This window comes from Grus americana, chromosome 5 (assembly GCF_028858705.1).
Source record: "Grus americana isolate bGruAme1 chromosome 5, bGruAme1.mat, whole genome shotgun sequence".
In the NCBI taxonomy this organism is placed as follows: domain Eukaryota; kingdom Metazoa; phylum Chordata; class Aves; order Gruiformes; family Gruidae; genus Grus; species Grus americana.
This window is the reverse complement of record NC_072856.1, coordinates 23,724,720-23,747,617: the sequence shown is the minus strand read 5'-3', so window position 1 is coordinate 23,747,617 and position 22,898 is coordinate 23,724,720.

The window sequence follows — 22,898 nt, the reverse complement described above, 5'->3', positions numbered from 1 at the left end:
TTCCTGCTCAGCAAACCTCCTTTCTAGAATGAAGTGAGGCTAATCTGAACTAGATCAAACACTAACCAAACAACAGAGGAGCAATAAACCCATCATCACAGACGCTATCACCATAATAAAAGTGTTTTCTTTGTAGGCTCTTCATTGGGCTTACCTGTTATCAACCAGTTTTGGCATTATACTTTGACTAAGTTGTGTAAGTCTATCACATAAAATAGAACGCTAAAAAGCAAGCAACTTTTGCTGAGACTTAGGTCTCATGAACTCAGTTAATAATTCTACACATTCATGTGCCTTTTGATGCAGTTCCCATACCAGGAACTTTCTGTCATATATATATACACACACACATGAAATATTGTTGGAGCATTTTATCAGCAGTGTAGCAAATATCAATGGAAGACTTTAGAGAAGGAGACAGCAATTTTATTTATGTTTCCCTTACTCTCACTTTCTCTCACTGTTCCATTCTCACAAACACCAGAACTCTGTGTAGTCTCCAAGAAATCTGTCCTGCTGCCAGGAACCATGGCAGGGGTGTTCAGTCTGTCCAGCCACAGTCAGGCACCACGATGCTTGTGTCCACATGTGGGTTCCAGGATCTGTTGCAATGACAAGGAGGACAAAGGATACCAGCTATTTTGTTCTCACTTGCCCTAGGTACTTCTTAGTTTGGTGACTATGCACAGGTTTGGGATATGTCTTTTTGTACCATTTTGGAACTGATGGTGATCAGTCTGTCCTGTCTCAACTACATCACACATCAGCAGTCCATACTGTTATTTGCTTCCACATCTGGATGTCTTGTAAAACTTCAGGTATACGTGCTGGAGTCTTGACAGTGCTCTGCGGCCATCTATTACCTAGCAGCTGCAGTCTGACCCCTGGTTGCTTCTGTATTTAGCTTGATCCAAGATGTGTTGGAATCACAGAGAACTCTCTTATAATGAAAGACTCAATCAGACCCACACTTACTTGTGAAAAGCTATTACTCATTACCTGACTAGGATAAATTAGACAACCAAGCAGTGTCATAGAGCAGAGACATTCCATAACCCTTTAAATAGGCTCCACAGAGTTATTGTTAAGCCCCTTACCTTAAATTTAGGCTTTGACACTTGCATCTCATGTAACCTTAATTTAATTAAAAGCAAACAAAAACCCCCTTTGGTTTCTTTCTCTCCTGAGCTGCTGATTTACTACAATTTAAAGAGATCAGCACTGTCCTTCTATCCTTTTAACTCATCCATCAGTCATTACCAGCTTAGAATCATCACCTTTTTTTCCACAAGTTGACTCTTCTGAGGGTCATATACTGGAAGACAGAGAGGAGGAGACAGATTGATTTTCATAAGCTATAACATCAAAAGCTGGAAAGAAATTGTTTTGTTTCTGTAATAAATAATTGTGGCAAATTGACATGGGAGAAACAAAGTATATAAAACTTCAGAGATTATTCTTTAGAGTTCCTTTTTGGAGAGAGAGAGAGAGAAAGAGGAAAAGGAGAGAAAGCAGAGATTTAGCTTAATGTTGAAAATATGGAAGGGCCAAATATTTTATTAGTGTAACTGGGCATAAACTCAATCAAGTTTCAATAGAGCTCTGTTTATCCATTAGTAGTAGTTACATTTCAGACACACAAAATGCTTTGTTTATTCTGTTTTAAATTCATAGGACTAGATGTAGTACACAGTCTACACTAGACAAAGCTAATAGTGATAGAAAAGTTTGAAGAGATACACAGGTTACATGGCAGTAAATGGCTGTAAACCTTCTTTATATTAGAGGCTGGGAAAGAGAAAAGAACTACAAGTGTGCCAGTGCTGCATGAAAAATGGATTGTCAGCAGGAATAGAACACAGCCATGATCTCAACTAATTCAAAGTTCCTTCCCAGCTTTTCCTCTCTGTCTAATCTGCCAGTTTAAAGTTTTATACTACTCTCAGTCCTCTGGATCTTGTTTAGTAAGTTTTCAGTACAACACAACTTTAGTTCATATGATCATTATATACATTTCTAGTTTATGCTAATATGCTCATTAGAGATAGTTGAAAATTTCTATTGAAATTATTTTGGGTTGAAAATTATTTTTTGATAAAAACTGTAACTATACATTCAGATATATATCAGTGCTATATAGTGCATAACAAATCTTGAAATAGAATGATTTCTGAGAAAATGAAATTTAATTTCTATTTTTTCCATGGTTTAGATGCTTCATTTGTTATAAACAGATATGTGTTAGCTACATTTATTTAATAACTATCAAAATATTGAATTTGGTTGAAGTATTTCCATATAGCAGTTTTTATTGAATAAGTCTCAATGCAAACCATAAATCTTACCTGCATATCCCATTAAACAGGAAGGGAGACAGTACTTTGATATAGTACTTCTGATTACAGTGGAATTATGATTGAATTTGACTCAAATGATATGAAAGTCATATAGCATAACATTCCCCTACTCTACTGTTTTAACATATATATTTGGGATAGGGAAAAATAGTAAGGCAAACATCCTCATCAGTTTTTATCTCATGTTTCTCCCTTTCTTCACGTGTTTTTCCCATTGTTCAACTTATTATCTTTAATAAATGACAAATTTATCAAACACAAACCATCTGTTTTGAGATTAAAACAAGGCTAACATCTTAAATGATTGGTAATCACCTGTGTCCATGCTGGTTTTCCACCATTTGAGATGGTAATAGAAAGTTATAGTAGGTAAACTAGCAAAACAGACTTGATTATTTTTTAGGACTACTCAGCTGAATGCATTGACCCTTATTCAGAAAGCACAAAGAGCCTGAAAAGCAGCTTTCAGATTAGGTGGGGTCAACACCTGGATGGCAATTAAAGGGTCTTATAGTTGGTGAGTTCAGGTACCACTTTCCTGGAAAACACTGCATTCATGTCCAAAGGAAATTCTTGTTTAATATGAATTTCAGATATAGCTGCTTTTCAAAACTTTTACTGAGAGCCATCCAACGTAGTATATCTTTGCTTTCTCTTCAACTTATTAGTTTTATGAAAATCACAAATGAGATATGAGAAGAAAGGGAGGAGAGTGGGGTTTGGGGTGGGTTTTGGTTTTTTTTTTGTTTGAGTTTTTTTTGGAAAGCTTTAATATCCTGTTAGCAAGCTCTCTAGAAAGAGTTAAGAAATTTTGATAGGATGAGTACTCTTTTTTCCTACCCTCCATCTTCTTGCTTGCTAAAAATAAACTGTATAAAGATACACAGTTTCAGAGAAAATCACTCTGCAATAGAAAGTGCCCATTATAGAGTGTCAATGGATGTGATAACATGCATAATTTACCTCCGGGGAGTATGTAATTAGAAAATTAACCTTTTACATTTCTCTCCTTAATCAGCTGCAACAAATGACTAGAGAATAACACATTAGCAGCTGCATTTACTATATTTACATGTTATTAATGAGAAACTGACTATGCTTGAAGAGAAGAAAGGAGAATTTAGCTTATGTCTATAAAAAGTACAGTGGTTGAGATGGCATGGTGGCTTTTAAAAAAAAAAAACAAACCCAAACCAAAAAACAAACAAAACCCAAAACCTTTCATAGAATAGTTTGGATTGGAAGGAACCTCAAAGATCACCTAGTTCCAACCACCCTGCCATGGGCAGGGACACCCTCCACTAGACCAGGTTGCTCAAAGCCTCATCCAACCTGGCCTTGAACACTTCCAGGGAGGGGGCACCTACAATTTTCATTCTCACAAAGGTATGTTACCAACTCCAGGTATCCTAAGGACATGTCAGAGTATCTCAACTTTTCCTGTTTTCAGGAACAAAAGTATCTGTCTTGTATCTTTCTACCACAGTGATCTCCTCTTTGAAAAGATTTAACAAAAAAGGTCTATTTAGTACCAATTGTAGTGATTTATTTTTTCTAATGAGATGACTATTCTTCTATTAAGAAATGGATAAACATCAATTTCATTATGAAAGAGCTGTCCACAAGTAATAATGTAATTTAATTACTATGAACTTTATCTGAAATTATTTACATAACAAAATTAAAGTTTCCATATCTGATTACAAGTATCTGGAATATTTTTCTTCTTGTATTGTCAGTCATAGAAAACTTCATGTCTGTGGTGGTCTCAGAGCAATTTAGGTTGATGGCAGGAGATATATGCCATCCAGAGGGACCTTGACAGGCTTGAGAGGTGGGCCTGTGCAAACCACATGAAGTTCAACAAGGCCAAGTGCAAGGTCCTGCATGTGGGTTGGCGCAATCCCAAGCACAAATATAGGCTGGGCGAGGAATGGATTGAAAGCAGCCCTGAGGAGAAGGACTTGGGGGTATTGATTGATGAGAAGCTCAACATGAGCCGGCAGTGTGCGCTTGCAGCCCAGAAAGCCAACCGTGTCCTGGGCTGCATCAGAAGAAGCATGACCAGCAGGTCGAGGGAGGTGATCCTGCCCCTTTACTTAGCTCTTGTGAGACCCCACCTGGAGTACTGCGTCCAGCTCTGGGGGCCCCAGTATGGGAGAGACATGGAGCTGTTGGGGCGAGTCCAGAGGAGGGCCACGAAGCTGATCAGAGGGCTGGAGCACCTCTCCTGTGAGGACAGGCTGAGAGAGTTGGGCTTGTTCAGCCTGGAGAAGAGAAGGCTCCGGGGAGATCTAATTGCGGCTTTCCAGTACCTGAAGGGGCCTACAGGAAAGATGGTGAGGGACTGTTTATCAGGGAGTGTAGTGACAGGACAAGGGGTAATGGGTTCAAGCTGAAGGAGGGTCGATTTAGATTAGATGTTAGAAAGAAATTCTTTACTGTTAGAGTGGTGAGGCCCTGGAACAGGTTGCCCAGAGAGGTTGTGGAGGCCCCATCCCTGGAAGTGTTTAAGGCCAGGTTGGATGAGGCTTTGGGCAATGTGGTCTAGTGGAGGGTGTCCCTGCCCATGGCAGGGGAGTTGGAACTAGATGATCTTTAAGGTCCCTTCCAACCCAAACCATTCTATGATATAAATGCCAATAGTGCAATGGTGTCTTTCAGGGTGAGTTATATGTTGTGTTATCATCTATTAGAAATGACAAGAAGTATGAGGGGAACTTCTTCCTTTTTCCAAGTACCAAAGGTGGCTTCTGTCACTCTGAAGAACATTATTGCTTTTCAACAAAAAATATACATATTAATTTTCATAGGAAATTTAATAAGAGTTTCACCAATGAGTGCAAAAAAGTCAGAATGACAAGCAGCAGTCAGCTTCTGGCAGAATAAAAAACTGTTCTGTAAGATATAGGGATCATAGTATTACCATAACTGAGATTGTCCCATGCCCCTCACAGGAAGGAAAAATGAATAATCAGGAAAAATGCTTTGACTGTTACTCTTCAGAATAACTGATGTCTCACCAGTGATTCCTCCTTTAGCAGGAAAATTTAGAAGATGACAACAAGCCAAACTCAAGAGCTGTGCTTCTCTGCCTGGGTCATGTAATCATTGACAAGTCATTTGTCCTCTCCTTACTTCAACTTCCCTGTCTATAAAGTTAGGATAATTATAGTCCCTTACCTCACAGGGGTGTTGATTGACTGAATGCATTAATGTATATAAAATGTGCAGTTATAACAGGAATCTGCATCATAGGCACCTTAGAAACCATAAATAAGCTGCCGTTCTATAGACAATAGTTTATACTCAGTTTTTCTCTCCTCTGTTAGGTCTGGAGAATACTCCACAGAAATTCATATTTATACAGTTATCTGGGACAACTTATTCTGATTTTGTACTTCACCCTACTTCAGAATTTTATTCTTACAAATTTTATCAGATTCTGGCTTGTTGGGCTTGATCAACACAAAGGCTTAAATGTACATATCTAAGCTGGCCTTAGGTTCTGCTCTTGAAGATGTTCCACTGTACATAAATCACAGTGACTGGGAAGAGAGGGTTCAAAAGGTCCCTTTTCAGAGTTAAGTTCCCTTGAAGAGAGGAGTCCTGTCTCCCAGTTTTAGGATTTTATCATCTTGTTAATCAATGAGGTTTAACATATGATAAATGAACAGGGGTTTCTCAGACTGGAGTGGTTGCTATGACCACTAGAAAAAGCACAGTGGTGAAGCACCACCATCTCTTCCATTTCTTCCTTCTCCTGTGACACAATTTTAAATATCAAGCAGCTACATTTGCGCTTTTCAAGGTGTCATATCCTGCCGGTGCATCAGGATGTTTCCTGATGGGAACTAGATCAGGGTCCTCAGGCAGATGCATGTGAAGGAAGTGAAAGCTTTGTCCTCTTTGCACCCCTATGGAGGCGAGCTCTCCAGGGTGCAGATGTACAGAAAGGCTAAGGTGGATCTTATTTGCTGGTGCACTGACTTTTATCACAAATCTGCAATAATGTTCATACACATGCATCTAAGTACTGTGTGAATAGACATGTAAGTACACTACATGTGCAAGTAAGTACATGCAGAACCACAGTATGTCTTAGGTGTATGTTGTGTTATACTATATACATATATGCATGTGTTTTTGTTATTATCTCCAAGCAAACAATACTTAAAAACAATAATCCTCCTGTGCAAACATGGGACATATTCCACCAGATTACAGCAATTAACATTGATTGGGATGTCGGTTTTATCTACTTGACAGGCCATACCCGAAATATAGTATGACAGGCCTAAAATAAATCTATTTAGTTTGGTTGCAGAATGGTTTTCCCCTGGGATATTTAAAGTAAATTGTTAGCATCATACTCAATAATAGTCAACTTTTTTTCCTCTAGAGGATAGAAATGCAAAGATAGTGCTTAAGAAGTGATCTTCTGGACTGTATTTTATAATCTTCATGGGTTATGATGAAGTCTGACATTTTTCATCAATAGGACTATAGATGAGTCATCTCATTTAAAATGCTTTGAGTGAAAATAGAGCTTGTAGAATTTGATGTAGTATGTTGTACTGATATGTATTTTTAAACTTAAACAAGTGGTTCAATTTAACTGTAATTATTAAAGCACTCAAGCAGATGCTGACCTGTTTTTTGTTTTACAGTTGCGTAACAGAGAATATTAGCTGCTTTGTATAAATTTTGAAATTACAATGGGTCCAATCTATTTCCCTACATAACTTAAAGGTCAGCCCTGATATAAAATGCTATCTGCAAAGTTCTGAGAAAAATATAATAGTAAGTCCTATCCTTCAGTACCTAAATGATAAGAATATCTCCACTGAGACTTGTATTGCAGATTTGATTTTATAGGATTAACCAAATCAAAGTAACAATCTGCTTCATTGAGACATCATGCTGAATAGTCATCATAGTTGATAACTTATTTAGTAGCTCGTTAGCAAATGAACTATTCTGAGTGCTATTACTACTATTCAGTTAACTGAAGTATGGAATAAGAGTACAGTTTATGTAAAAGAACTCTATTTTTGATCTGCTAGTACTGCATGCATCGTTTCCCTTCATTATATCAAAGTGCTAAGCTTTTTTACCAGCAAGAAAATAAATAACCTTGATGGTAATAGATGAATGTTAAACATTTTAAAAGTTCAGATAAGCCCTTCAGCTTGTGTTCTAACTTATTTTCTTTTCTGAAAAAGGTTAGAAATTGATGAAAACAAGACATATCATAAGATACTGTTTTCAGTCTTCTCCAGAACAAAGGACAGAGATACTGATGTATAAAATGACACAAGAACATTACCTAGAGTTGGAAAGGCTCCTAAAATTTTAAAGTTTTAATATATACAATCCTATTCATTTAGTTATGATTAACCATTCTGTCAGACCTAGAGGTATTATTTTAAATTTAATATCTTTTGCAGCAGTTGCAAAAACATTAAAGGTCATACAAATGCAATCTTGTTAATAGTGTATTTGAAAATGGAAAGTCCTTGTGATGGACTTTTTTTTTCCTTAGCTCGTTCTGTGATATTTGCGCAAAGGATACAATATTTTTTTTACAAATGACAAACATCAATGTTCATTAGTCTTCTACAAAGATAAAATTAAGGTAATGCTTTTATTAATATCTAAAATTACTATTATTACAAATACTGTATTAAAGCCTGTTAGTGGACCAGCAGATAAGGCAGATTTGAATAAAATTAACCAGTCAAGAGGTTTTGCTTTGTTTGTATTCATTTTTGTTTGGAGTTTGGGGTTTTTTTTTTTCTTTGTTGGGGTTTTTTGGGTTATTTGGTTGGTTGGTTTTTAACAATATTTGAAATTCAAGTTCAGCAGCCCTTTGCAACAGCTCTGTGATTTCTATCAGTCTCCAATATTTCCTGTATGCATCTTGAAGTGCATGTTCTGTGAGGGATACCCATTAGCCTTCCCTGGAATTACCTCATGCAACACTACCCCAATATTGCCTGTGAGGATATTATCTCAATGATAAGAACTTGCAGGAGAAATATTTAAAACTTGTAACACTGACAGAAAAGAATGACTTTTGGTTAATGGTTACTTCTATGGGTGTATATTATATCTCAGCACTTTCACAAGAAAGATGGAGTGTGGACTTTAAAAGCTATATATAACAAGGTGATTTACAAGTTACTGAAAGCTAAGATTAAGTATGAATTATTTGCAAATAACAAACCAGCCAGACAGTTTTGATCTATTCAGTATTATCATAACCCTGAGCTAAAAGGGGATTAATCATCGAGAAAATATGGAAGTATTCATATAATCTTTGCATTTTATTTTTATTTGCATGACATATTTAATCCTCTACAATATAGTTTTAGAACACTGAATCTAAACTTTCAGGCAAAATTCTCTTTTTGTACTAAGCCATTAATAAGTTTTTTAAATTCTAAACATTTCTAAATCAATTTTGAAGGACTACAGGGGAAGGCAGGTCTGTCTCAGGAAATGTAGAATATTTTTGTTGAAAATCTAGTATTCAAAGCAGTAATGCTCCATTGCCTCATAAACCAGAATGCTTCTGGGCACTTTGTACAGGATCCATCTCAGCAAACATCTGACAACTAAAAGTTGTCATCTAAACTAGTCATCTAGTCTTCCTTTACAGTCAATGGAGAGAAATAAACACCTTCAGGGAGTGATTCATCTCATTGAAGATAAGCATCTAAGACAGTTTAGACAAATTGTCTGCCTACAATGTCTAGTTCTCTCAATAAAGAGAGTTTATACAACTAGTTTAGACTGAGACAATCTTTCAGACATTTGAAATTAGACAAGACAAATCCCATGTTTCATGCCTGTTTGGAATCAAAGAACATGTTTGACAAAGCATATTTTTTTAGTCCAATATGCTGGTTAAATCTCTGGGTGGATTAATTACAAAACTTTCTTATTTACATTGTTCTGTAGCAGTTGCTTTAATTTACTGTACCAAATTGTATAACAAAATGATGGTGCGGAAGGCTGCACTTTAGAAATGGTTAAAATTATCTTTTAAAGACTGATTTATTCTGCCAAAGAATATAATGGAACAGCTATTCATGATCCATTCAGCCTAGTATATTGTTTCTGTAAATATCCAGTTGTAAATGCCTAAGAAAAAATGTATCAGAACAGGGAAATTTATTCTGTAAGACTTCCCTGGGTACCTTCTCAGCTTCCAGCAATTTGGAATTTAATCTCTTATGTCAAATTCTGTCTTCAACTTTGTGTTTAATAGCTCTTGATAGACGTCTTTCATTAGTTAGTCTATTTTTGTGATAATTATAAAACAGCGTTAATTTTTTATTTTGATTTTTGACAATGTATTTTTTTATTTACTTAATAGTTTGGACATTACTGAAGTGTCCATTATCTGCATTCAATGAATATTAATACTGCAGAATATGTTTTGTCAGCCTAGTAATGCCCACAACCAGTTAGGCTTTGTAGATTGCTTCAGTAAAACTAACATGAAGACCAGTTTTCTGGCCTTGAACCACAGAGAGTCACTACCATGCCAAAATAAGTGCTAAAATAGAAGGAGTTATTGGGGCTTAGGAAATGTGGTCTATAATATTATTTGGATTTCAGATATGACAAAACATTCACAGATGAAGTTTGGGGGTTGTTTTGACTCTAGGTCTATAAGATGCTTAGAATTTAAAAAACTTATTAATGGCTTGGTACAAAAGGAGAATTTTTGCCTGGAATCCAGTATTCTAGAACTATATTGTAGAGGATTAAATATATTACGCAAATAAAATAAAATGCAAAGATCATAAGAATATGTTCATTTAAAAAAATGATTTAAAAAACCCCAAGAAAAACAATTTAGTAAGCATACTATCAATTTAAAACTGTCAGCTGAAGGAAATTTCAAATAGAAAAATAATTTTCAAAGAAAGACACTGGGATTTTTAAAACATGTATATCATGAAAAGCCTACCTTCTGTTATCAGCAAGTACACTGCTAGCTCTGTATCTATTTATAGGACAAATTTTGATCTCGTCACCTCTATTCATGTGTGTGAGAATATGAGGGGGGGCTTCACAGCAGCAGCAGTGTAACAGCTTCATGCAAAAATGGGTATCAGAACATGGGAAACCCAAACCTTAAACTGTTTTATCAAACCCCCTGTCCTCTACAGAATTAAAACCCAACAGGTTTATATCCCTCATACTGCTGTACACTGGACTTAAGGGTGTCCCTGTGGTCCAGCAGGTTTGTGGTTGCTATGCAGACTTAACTAGTCACTAGCGAGACTGTGATTGTACAGCCAGGTGGACTAACACAGTCTTCCTTCCCTTCACCAATCCATAGGAAGAGATATCTGATCTCAAGGCAGGTCCTTGGTATAAGTTTTGCATTGAAGTGGCCTGGCTTGGCATACTGTATCTATCTTTGACACCTGAAATGTTAGGAAGATGCTGAGAAAGATACATGGAGCCAAAATTTTTTAAAACAGTTGGTTTTCTAGGATTTACAGTATTCTATCTTTTAAGGATTGCCTACACTGAAAAAAATTGTCATTAGTGTTGTATCAGTGAACAGAAATGTATTCTTTTTTTTCAGTGCAGTCATTGCATCTTCTGTACTTTATTACTGCTGATGATCAACCAGGACAAAAGGGTCAATAGAACTGACTGTGTATTTATGCCTTGCAGATGTTATCAGAGGAAATAATAGGTCAAGTTATTAAAATAATTTTAGAAACACTAAAAGTATGGCAAAAATTATTACCTCAGCAGTGTTCAGAAAAAAAAAAAAAAAACAAAACACATAAGAGAAAGAAAATAAACTATTCAAAATAACATAGATGAAAAACTCTTACTAAAACAGCTCACAGTGTTTAGTTCAGGATTTTGAACTCTAGATAAGTGTGGTGGGTTGAGCCTGGCTGGAGGCCAGGTACCCACCAAAGCCACTCTATCACTCCCCTCCTCAACTGGACAGGGGAGAGAAAATACAATTAAAGGCTTGTGGGTCAAGATAAGGACAGGGAGAGATTACTCATCCATTACCATCATGGGCAAAACAGAACCAACTTGGGGAAAAATTAATTTAATTTATTACCAATGAAATCAGAGTAATTAGAAATAAAACCAAATCTTAAAAACATTTTTCCCCCATCCCTCCCTTCTTCCCAGGCTCAACTTTATTCTTGATTTTCTCTACCTCCTCTCCTGCAACAGCACAAGGGGACGGGGAATGGGGGTTGCGGTCAGTTCATCACACGTTGTCTCTGCCGCTCCTTCATCCTCAGAGGGAGGGCTCCTCACACTCTTCCCCTGCTCCAGCGTGGGGTTCCTCCCACAGGAGACAGTCCTCCACCAACTTCTCCAATGTGAGTCCTTCCCACAGGCTGCACTTCTTCATGAACTGCTCCAGCGTGGGTGCCTTCCACAGGGTCACAAGTCCTGTCAGCAAACCTGCTCCAGCGTGGGCTCCTCTCTCCACAGGGCCACAGGTCCTGCCAGGAGCCTGTTCCAGTGCAAGCTTTCCACAGGATCACTGTGTCCTTTGGGCACATCCACCTGCTCTAGCATGGGATCCTCCACAGGCTGCAGGTGGACATCTGCTCCACCATCAGCCTCCATGGGCTGCAGGGGGACAGCCTGCCTCACCATGGTCTTCACCACGGGCTGCAGGGGGATCTCTGCTCCGGTGCCTGGAGCACCTCCTCCCCCTCCTTCTGCACTGACCTTGGTGTCTGCAGAGTTTCTTACATCTTCTCACTCCTCTCCCTGGCTGCAATTGCTCTTGCGCACCGAGTTTTTCCCCTTCTTAACTCTGTTATCCCAGAGGTGCTACCACTGTCGCTGATGGGCTCAGCCTTAGCCAGCAGCGGGACTGTCTTTGAGCCGGCTGGCATTGGCTCTATCAGACATGGGGGAAGCTTCTAGCAGCTTCATCAATAAATAACATTTACCAAGAACTATAACTTTTTTATTGGGGAGAATGAATATTTCTATCAGTATATTCTATCTGTTAACAAATATTGTTTCATTATGAACAATTGCTAAAGAAAAAGCTTCTGTTTTTCTCCAGAAAACTTGTGAGTATAGAAAATACTTTTTTTTCCTTAACCACTCTGTACTGTACTTTGTTTTCAGGAAAAAAGTATCAAATACCGAGTTAATATATCAGGGGGAAAATTGGGTTAAATTTTTGACACTTTCTCTGCTGTGGAATCTGTAAAATTTCCGGCATAAAAAAATACATCCACTCATGCATCATTCTTTTTTTTAATATCTCTTTCCCAATTTTTATGTAGTCCTTTTACAAAAAAGTTGGTTTTTGCTCTTACTTGTCCTTCTTGAGATTAAAAAAAAAAATAAAATCCACTTTTCTTTATGCTTCAGTAATAAACAGAGATAAAGAAATCAGGCTTATGTCGGACTTCACCTGGCTTGCTAAGGGTCAGGGATAAGCCTTATCTGGCTTGATAAGGATCTGAGGATGAGCCAAGTGAGTCAGTCACTCTGTCCTTCTGACTGACGCATCTTTGTGATCCAAAGAGTTTGTGTTTTCAAGACATAATCTTTAGAAGGGGATCAAGGTGGGGTAATTTCTCAGCAAGAAAATGTATGTATGAGGAAAAAACCTGAAGATATTACTTGATTCCTCCTGTTATAAAACAAAATTAAGAGACGCCAGTTTGAGGCCTTCATGATTTGCATTACTGTTACCTATTTGTGGTCATATTTTATTTAATGCTTTTTTGTCGGTTCCATTCTGTCTTTCAGACACTTGCTCAGCTGCCACAAAAGAGTTTATTATATATGCTGGCATTAAGTGGATGTGCCTTCAGTGGAGGTTAAACAAGTTTTTATGGAAGAAAGAGTCCTTGTTTGAGCTTTGAATATTCTCCCATGCTCATAAGCCCTAAGGTCTGATATGCACAAGGAACACAAGTGTAGATACACATAATGACATCTTTTGTCTTCTACAGGTTCTCAGTTGAAAGCTTAGTTCATTTCTCCAGCTCTTTTGCTAACTACAAATCTTTCTAAATCTCTGAATTTAAATCAAATATTTGTAATTTCTGTCTATGAACATTCTGAATATTTAAAATAGTGAATAAACAGCTTTCAAAAGCATGATAGGAGATTTCTGTCTCTTTAAGGAATTAATTGCATAATTAAATGTGAAATAGTCACACTATTTTTTGCAGAATGTTTAAAGAAATCCTTCTTTCCTCCCTTTCTTCCCTTGTGTCTGTCTTCGTCTTAGAAAATAGTGGTTTGGCAGAGCCATTCTGTGATTGACATATGCGTGAACTCAAGTTGACTGAGTCAACACTAATTTCAATTACATGTTATTTTTGTAAAATATATCTTCATAACACCTGGTGTTATTTTAATGCTAAAAAGAGGGCTTTTTTAAAAAATAAATGCATGCAAACAAGTGATGGTATTATTAAGGAAAATACTGTGCTACAAATTTTAGGGCTGATTACTCATTTCATAGCCTCTAATAATATCTAGTACCATTGTTTTATTTATTTTAAACATTTGAGATGATTGCTTTTCCTCCTTCAGTAAAACATCTTTCTTGGAGCCATTTTTATTGAGCCAGAGTAACTTGGTAATTCTCTTCCTCTTATTCACTCCAGGGGTCGTGACAATGATTCTGGGAAGGTAGCTCTGAATTACCCTTATATTTCTATTGCTTTCTCACTGTTTATTTCTAATCTTCCCATTAAACAAATGCAAATATTCAATTTATTAGAAATTCTGGTGCCTCATAATTTACCCTAAAACTCAGGTATATGTGAAAGCAGAATGTGTGGTCCTATATTTGACTCTAGATTAGGGGAATAAAATAGGTTTCTATCCAAATGTAACAGGATTCACATTTCCTTTGTATTGTTTATTTTGATGTATTATCCTTTGCATCATTTCAAAATGTGAATACAAAGGTTATGTAGATGAAAAGCTGAATGATAACCTTTTATATGTCCTTTGCACCATTATAAATGTTGACAGTAGATGAATGCAACAGTGGTAGTATAAACATTTGATTCTGCGAATTAGATTTTGTCTCAAAGTAAGCTTTAAAAACAATATCCAGGGGAGTTCTGAGCTCTGTTGTATATTATTCCATTTTACATTCAGAAAATGGATAATATATATGTATACACACACACACACACAAATACACAATTTAAGTAAAACATTACTTTTGTCATCTTTTCCAGCAGAGGAAGGGAAAAAAGCCAGCTAACAATCCTTCCTCCATCAAAACATAAGCCACTTCTTCAAACAAGTACTTGAAAGAACAGATAAGTCTTCCACTGTGTTGTAAAGGTCAAAAGACAGCCTCTGCCAGACCATATAGGAAAAATTAGTTCCATTATTTCTGGTTATGGAGGTCTCACTATACTTGCACAATTTTTCTGTATTTAATTTCCATTATTTGTGTTTACATGTTGTTGTATGATCTGGAGAAAGGTCATGTTTAATAAAAACATGTTCAGTCATGCTTTTCATAATTTTTTGATTCATATTTCTTCTTGCTACTGTCCTGGTTTCAGCTGAGATAGAATTATTTTTTCTTCCTAGTAGCTAGTACAGTGCTGTGTTTTGGATTTAGATGAGAATAATATTGGTAACACACTGACATTTTTAGTTGTTGCTAGGTAGTTGTAGTGTCTACACTAAGTCAAGGACTTTTCAGCTTCTCACGCCCTGCCAGGTGCACAAGAAGGTGGGAGACCACAGCCAGGACAGCTGGCCCAGAGTGGCCAAAGGGATATTCCATACCACATAACATCATGCTCCCTATATATATAACTGGGGAGGCTAGCCGGGAGGCAGATTGACTTCTTGGAAACAGACTGGGCATTGGATTCTTTTATTTTCCTTTTGCATGTGGTGAGCAATTGCATTTGTGCATCACTTGTATTATCATTGTTGTTATTATTCTCTTTCTTTGTTATCCTATTAAACTGCCTTTATCTCAACCCACGAGGTTGTTTTTTTTGCCCATTCTCCTCCCCATCCCCTTGGCAGGGTGTAGGAGGGGGAGTGAGCGAGTGGCTGTGTGGTGCTCAGCTGCCGACTGGGGCAAAACCACGACAGTTCCACTTTCAAAATTTTATGTTCAGATGAGCAACTTTCTTCTGTAGAAGACCAGGTGAATAACTTAAAGCTTCACACAAGCCGCCTTCCTTCTGTGACCTGTAGATTCTGCTTGTTTATAACAAATTATAAATAATAATTTTTCTTAACACAGCAGTCATTTCAGACTATTTCTATATTGTACAAGTATTTAGCCTTTCTTCCTTTCAAATTTTAATTTTTTTAAGGGACTGCAAATTCAGTTGATAGAAATCTATCCATTTGTATCAATATTCCCTCTACCTCTTGCTTACTTTGTCAAAAAGGGTTTGACATTAGCTTAGACTAAGACTTTTATAGACTCTTATACGAAGATCCTTAGACTGAATTTGCTGATTCATTTACATGAATCACGTATCATTAAAACATGGAAAGCATAGAAGATGCACGGGAAAGAGTTGTGAGCCCTAGAATTCACAAAACTGAAAATTTGCAAGCTCAGATAAATTTTACTGGAAATTCTTCTCATGAGAAGAGCAAGGAAGTGTTTTTGATAATACCAAAATGCTGTATTTAATAGTTTTAAAAATAAACAGTTAAATATTTGTTTTAAATTTATCTTATTTTAAATTTAATATCTATGTTAACTTTCTAATCTCACACTACAAATAAAAAAAAGAATTTCAATAATCTATTTTCTCAGTTTCCATTTTAAGCAGAGTTGTTTTTTGGTTTTTGTTTTGTTTTGTTTTTTACAACTGGTAATAGTTTAGCTTCAATGTGTTGAATTACAACTTAAAAATACAAACACTGAACACAATTAGAGATCTCATTTATCTGTAGATATAAATAGTATAAAAAGATCTAATGAAATTTCTAAGGCTTTCTAAATAAATAAATCTAATAAACCAAGCCCCAAATCAGAGAGGAAAGCATAGCAGAAACTTGGACAGACAAGTGAAACCCTCATTAAAAAAAGGTGTTAAAACCAGTCATTGACATGATACTGTGAACTGTAAACTTAGATAAGTGCCCTTCAGTGCAATACTAAATTGAATACCAAGGAGTATGCTTTGCCATCTTTCTGTTTAAAAAAAATAAATTGAAATACATACAGAAATGGAAAGTTGTCAAATTAGGGTATATCATGTCATTAGCTCAGCTTGTCATGCTAGTCTAGATCTTTAATACAATTGCTTGCAGATGGAAGGAGGCAAATGCTAATTTTGAACTCCCTATATTAGAGAATATATTGAGTGCTCTTGGTTTCTTGAATCCATTTATTCCCTGTTGAACTTTTTCACTTGTTTTGGGACATCAAAATGATATTTTAATACCTACAAAAAGATCACTGTGCACAAAGCCAGTCTCCAGAGATGTCAGCTGATTTGCATTGATCCTCTGGTTTAAACCACAGAGATCACAATCTTAAGGGAATGTGTAATGTTTCATAAAAAGTGTGGTATGAAATAAACTGTACTGAGTCTGTCTGGGATGGAGTCAGCTTCCCCACAGCAGCCCTCATACTTCTGTGCTGTGTATTGGTAGCTAGACAGGTCTTGATAACACACCAGTGCTTTGGCTACTGCTGAGCAGAGCTGGCACAGCATCAAGGCTGTCTCTCCAACTCCCGCCCCCCCTCTAAAGGCCAGTAGGCTGGGGGGTGGGCAAGAGGTCAGGAGGGGGCATAGCCAGAACAGCTGACCCAAGCTGACCAAAGGGTTATTCCATACCATATGACATCATGCTCAGCAATAAAAGCTAAGAGAAAGGAGGAGGGGAGGGGTCATTTGTTATTAAGGTGCTTGTCCTCCAGAGCAACTGCTACGTGTACTGAGGCCCTATTTCCCAGGAAGTGGCTGAACATTGCCTACTGATGGGAGGTAGAGAATAAGTACTTTTGTTTCCTTTTGCTTCTACGCCTAGCCTTTGCTTTTTCTTTATTAAACTGTTTTTATCTTGACCTACGAGTTCTTTTTCATCTTATTTTCTCCTCCCCTATCCTGCTAAGGAGGGGAGTGGTAGAGCAGCTTGGTGGGCATCTGGCACCCAGCCAGCTTCAACCCACCACATAAACACATTACATGTTTCGTAGGAAGCATCTATTCAACAAGCACCTTCCTATTTAAACTTAATCCAGTTTAACAGTCTTTGAAGTTATAAGGAAATTTAATCTCTAATGTAAATCTTTAACTTTGAATTACACCAGCAGTAGATTTTGTTCATTGAATAGAATACTTATCTGAAGTAGATAATGAACTTTCTTCATTGATGTTTACCAGGTTTATGTTTTCTATTTATCACTGACAAATGCATGGTTGTAACTTAGTGAAGAAGATGTAGTATTCAAAATTTGGAAAAACTGGTTTTAGAAAGTCCAAGATGCTAGTTTTGAGAAAACTACAGTGATTTCCTCCCTCCTACCCCCTGCTGCTTTTGGATCTTTTTCATTAAGTGACCTGCCTGCATCTAATACACAAGGTAGAAAATAATATTTTTTAATATCCTGTGTACCTTATTGATTTCCTATGCAGCACTAACTTAAATCCTATGGTGTTTTTCTGTTTACTTTAGTTGTACTGATCATCTTATGTGTTGTATAAATCTGATACTTCTGTCAGGTACTTTAATGGTATTTATATGTTTATGACTTGCTGTTGTATCTATGACTTTTAAAAATAGTAAATATTTAACAATAAATATTTCAAAGGAAATATGTCTAGTAATTCAAAGATATTATTTTCTGAGATATTTTAACTTAGATCTATCTTGGTAGTTTTATAATGACCTTTTTGACATTCATTGTTTGTTGAAGAATTGTGATTATGCGAATCATCGCATAATCTGAGCATGTAGGCTGCTGGTTACACTCCTGTTTCTCAAATTCAGAAATGAACAGTTTTGTCTTTACTGACATAAGGGTATTGCATGTGTGTGTATATATCCATCTGTATACACAAGTATACATTTGCACACACACATATATAATATTTATTTTGATGTGAATGTGTAATTCTGAGGAATAAGGCTAAATTTAAAGTGATACTTTTCGGTTTTATCACAAGTAAACTAGAAAAGTTTGGAGAGCTCTGTATTGAGGTTCTACCTGGGGAGTGGTTTGTACGTGTCAATTAGCCTGAGATTAAAAGGGGACTATTTTTTTTTTTTTAAAGCTCCCAAAACAAGACCATTGTCACAAATTATCAAGCATCAGTAAGAGATTATGAAGTTTCTACACCTAAGATAATAGTTTGAACTTTATAAATGCTTTCTGAGAAATAATATGCACATAGCAACTTTAGGATTAGACTATCACATCTGTAGCTCTAGGTTGATTCTTAAATGAGAAATTGTTGTAAAATTTTAATGCACCTTCCTTTTAAGATTGATTTAGAAACAAACACAAAACCTCTCTGCAACAAACAAGCAAATGAATAAGTAAAAGCAGAATTCAAAATAGATGCAATACAGATAGCTTTAGACAGAGATATCTTTTTATCTCCAGAAAACTTTTGTCAAGAACTTTCCAAATTCAACTTCACAGAGCATGGCAAGAGGAATTCAGCTTCTGATAAACTCTTCTTCACTGAGCTTTGATAACAATAATGGTGATATTTTTGTGGTGTACATAATTCCTCATTACGTATGCACTTTAGGATATTTTCTTTCATTCACAGAGATATTACTCTTTGGCACTTCTTTTGGCATGGACATTTATAATGGCGATTTTTGAGTTATTAATTTTTTTGCCAGGGGATTACATGAACCCAGTTTAAAGCTACTTAAAAACACAAAACACTGAATAATTTTCATATAAATATGGCTCTGTCATTAAAGGCTTTGGAAAGTTTTAAAATTTGACTTTAAGATGAAGTTTTAGCTCATTACTGGTCTTCAGAGCTAGATAGTTTTCCAAAACCAAGGCTGACCATGGCCTCTTTTAGCCTTTTTAAATGAATAATCCATGGCATTTTCATAGAAGGCTAGAAGTGCACAGACCTCAAAGCATCAGGTGGTGCCAGCTATTAAAGGTTACTCTAAGCAGAAGCCAATTCAAGTACTCATGTCAGCTCAAGGTGTGACTCACAACATCTAGCAATTCTAATCTAAATCAGTAAATCCATGAGAATACTAACTGGAAGCAAAGCAAACCTACAGTTTGTGTTGCCAAGAGAATTAATATTTAAGACTGAGACTGTTCTGAGTGCCAGGCATCCCTACTAGTTCAAATGTGTGCAATATACATTCAAAGTTAGTGTTAAGTTTACTTTTCTCACAATGACCTTGAAATAGCATCCTTCTGATTTTAGTAGTTTTCCATCATATTGCAAGAACAGAAATAAAAAAAAATTAAAACCCAACCAAACAAAAAAACCACCACCAAACCACAAAACACTTCATAGTCAGGCAGCCTCTCAGAAGCAGCCTCTGGTCACAATAAATCCCATTCTACTTATTTGTGCCACTGGACTTAGACAATTCCTTCTTATCACTGAATGTGAGAAAAAATTGTCCTTATATTACCACTAAATAAGTAAAGAGAATAACAGTTATCCAATTGCAATACATAATTTATGCACAGGATATATACTACTATTTATATTAGTGTGAAGACAAAGTATTTCTATTCCAGAACTGTATACAAGTTCTGTGGGGAAAATAAATAAACAAACCCCAAGCCTCCTAATGATATTCAAAACCTAGGGCCAGAGGTCCTGCAGTCAAGCGCAGAGACGTAGATGTACCACAACTAATCCCTAAGGACTTTTGTCTGCCAAAGGGAATCCTTACATATCTGACATCACTACAGCCATTCATTTGCCATCATTTCTGCCCTCAGCTATGGGGGGTGTCGTGGTTTAGCCCCAGCTGACAGCTGAGCACCATGTGGCCGCTGCTGACCTCTCCCACCACCCCGGCGGGATGGGGAGGAAACTCGAGAGGCAAAGGTAAAACTCGTGGCTTGGGATAAGGACAGTTTACTATGAACACAAAGGGAGAGGAAAATAACAACAGCAGTACTTAGAATATACACAAAGGGTGATACACAATGCAGTTTCTCATCTGGCGGACACTCAGCCTGTCTTGGAGATGCTGCTCCTCCTGACTAGCCCCCTTTATATGCTATGACGTCATACGGTATGGAATACTCCTTTGGCTGGTTTGGGTCACCTGTCCTGGCTGTGTCCCGTCCCAGCTACTTGTGCAAATTAACTCCATCTTAGCCAAAAACTAGGACAGAGAATGTTGCTGCAAGAAGCAGCCATATGGAAACATCTTTCTGGAGCAGTGTGCTGAGGCCAGAGGCAGGCAGACACCCTGTGGTTTGGTTCAGCCCTCAGATGGTCCCAGGGTCAGGGGAGGGTGCTGGGGCAGCACAAGCAGATGTCTCCACTGGGGAGCCCAGGCTAGTGACAAGCAGGGTGGGCAAGACCACAGACTGGTGAACAAGGACACCAACCTACAATATGCCAGCAAGCAGAGTGGACAAAGTCCTGAGTTGGTAACCAGGGTCAGATAGTGGTTGCTAAAGCAATCTGCAATGATGAATCAGGTCCAAGGTCTTCTGTGGAGCCAGGTCAGCAGGTCTAGTCAGGACCAGCAAGAGACGCAGCCAGGCACAACAAACCTGCCATGCAGCTCAGGCAAGAACTAAATGTTCCTCAGGAGGGGAGAGAATGGGAGGCGGCCCCCAACAAGGCTCCTCACAGCTCTCCCTCAGTCAGCTCATCACAGAGGTCTATCTGATGCTGGTTGCCTAGCTGTGATGGGTTTGAGCTGGGGGAGCACAGGCAGCTCAGGCGTTAGGAAGCATAGGGGGAGAGGTTGATGGGACTGCTGGTGCTCCCAACGCCCTGATGAATGCATCCAGCCACCTGGGAAACCCACCTTGGTCTGTACCCAGCTCTGTAGCTTAAGCTTTCTGTGAGCAGTGTGATGGCAATGTCTTTCTGCTCGTTTCCTTTTCACTAACACTTGAAGGGGAGAAAATCCAAAAGGGATTGTTAAGGACTTATTTAAAATTAATAAAGGTGACTTCCTTATATTAAAAACCAGTCGCATACCTCTGATGTTACAAATAATAGAAACAGCTACAGTGAATAGAATAAATTTGATAATGCTTTAAGTAGATTAGCGCAAGAAGAAATATTGTGTGCTCACAGGAAGAAGAAGGTGGCAGAGAGAGAGAGAGAGAATGGGGACAGTCTCCAAAATCAGTTTTATGGTCAGAGCACCAGAGGCTGAACACTAGCACTTGGAAAATTCATGTTTGTCTGTTCTCTTTAACAGGTTTATCTTAAGTTTTCTATGAAATAATACATCATGAAATTTGAGCTGGAGTTTTAAATATCCAGTTAATGTCTGATGCTATAAGAAAAGAAAGAGAGAAGTGCAAAGTACTGTGAAAGAAAAATGCATTGCTTCAGTGTCCCTGGATAAGCAGGCAGCAGCATCCTGACACTGATGTCTAACGTCTAATGCATGAAAACTATTGGTAAAGGCATAGTAGGTGCTCTCTTTGTCTATATACTTACCTCAGTGCCAGCAGATGAAAAAAATCTTATTTATTTATTTTTATTTTTTTTTAGATCACTGGAATAAAAAAGTCTCTATGGGAAATGATAATTCTGTTCTTTTCTGCATGTTTCTGGCATATGGATAAATAATTAAGAAAGTGTTTTCTTTTATCGATGTCAAAAATTTAGGAATGTCTCAGGACTAAAGCTTTGTAAGAGATCTTTATATAAAAGAGTTTGTGAAAATGCCAGACTGAAAAGTTTCTCTCCACAGGGAAGGAGTAGAAAATGACAAGTAAGTTTCTGCCATTTCTGTCCAAACTTCTTTAAGTCTACCTTGAAAATAAACTCAAGAAGTGAAAGGACAGCTCATCTGCCATGAATCATTCAGGTTTTGACCTCTTCACGGAGGCTGCCAGCCAGGTTGCTGGTAATATAATACTGTATTTTTCCACTATTAGCTGGATTTGGAACACCAACTAATTTAATCCTACATCTATGACAGGGAAGCAACATTTAGTAGATCTAGAATTTAGTCATTATATGAATCGTCAACCCTGTACTCTTCCATTCTATTAATCTGAAATAATGGCCATTTTTAGTCCAGGTATATGTCAACTTGTATAACAAAGTTACCATACAGGTTCTTCCTGTCTGTAAATACCATCACTGGTAGTTGAAGTAGTTATCTATTTCTGCTGGATGTTTTCTGACCTCTGCCCCTTAACTTTGCATGCTGAAAATGTCATCTTAGCAAGGCTTCCAGAATTGTTAATGCTGATACAGCTGTACCACCAACAGCAACAGTACTTTTAAATCAAAAAGTCACTACAGATAAGATTTTAGTAGTCTCTTCCAGAAGATTTGCTCGTGAAAGCTGTGTTTGCAATATGTAGTTAAACCTCTTCAGTATACCTAAAAG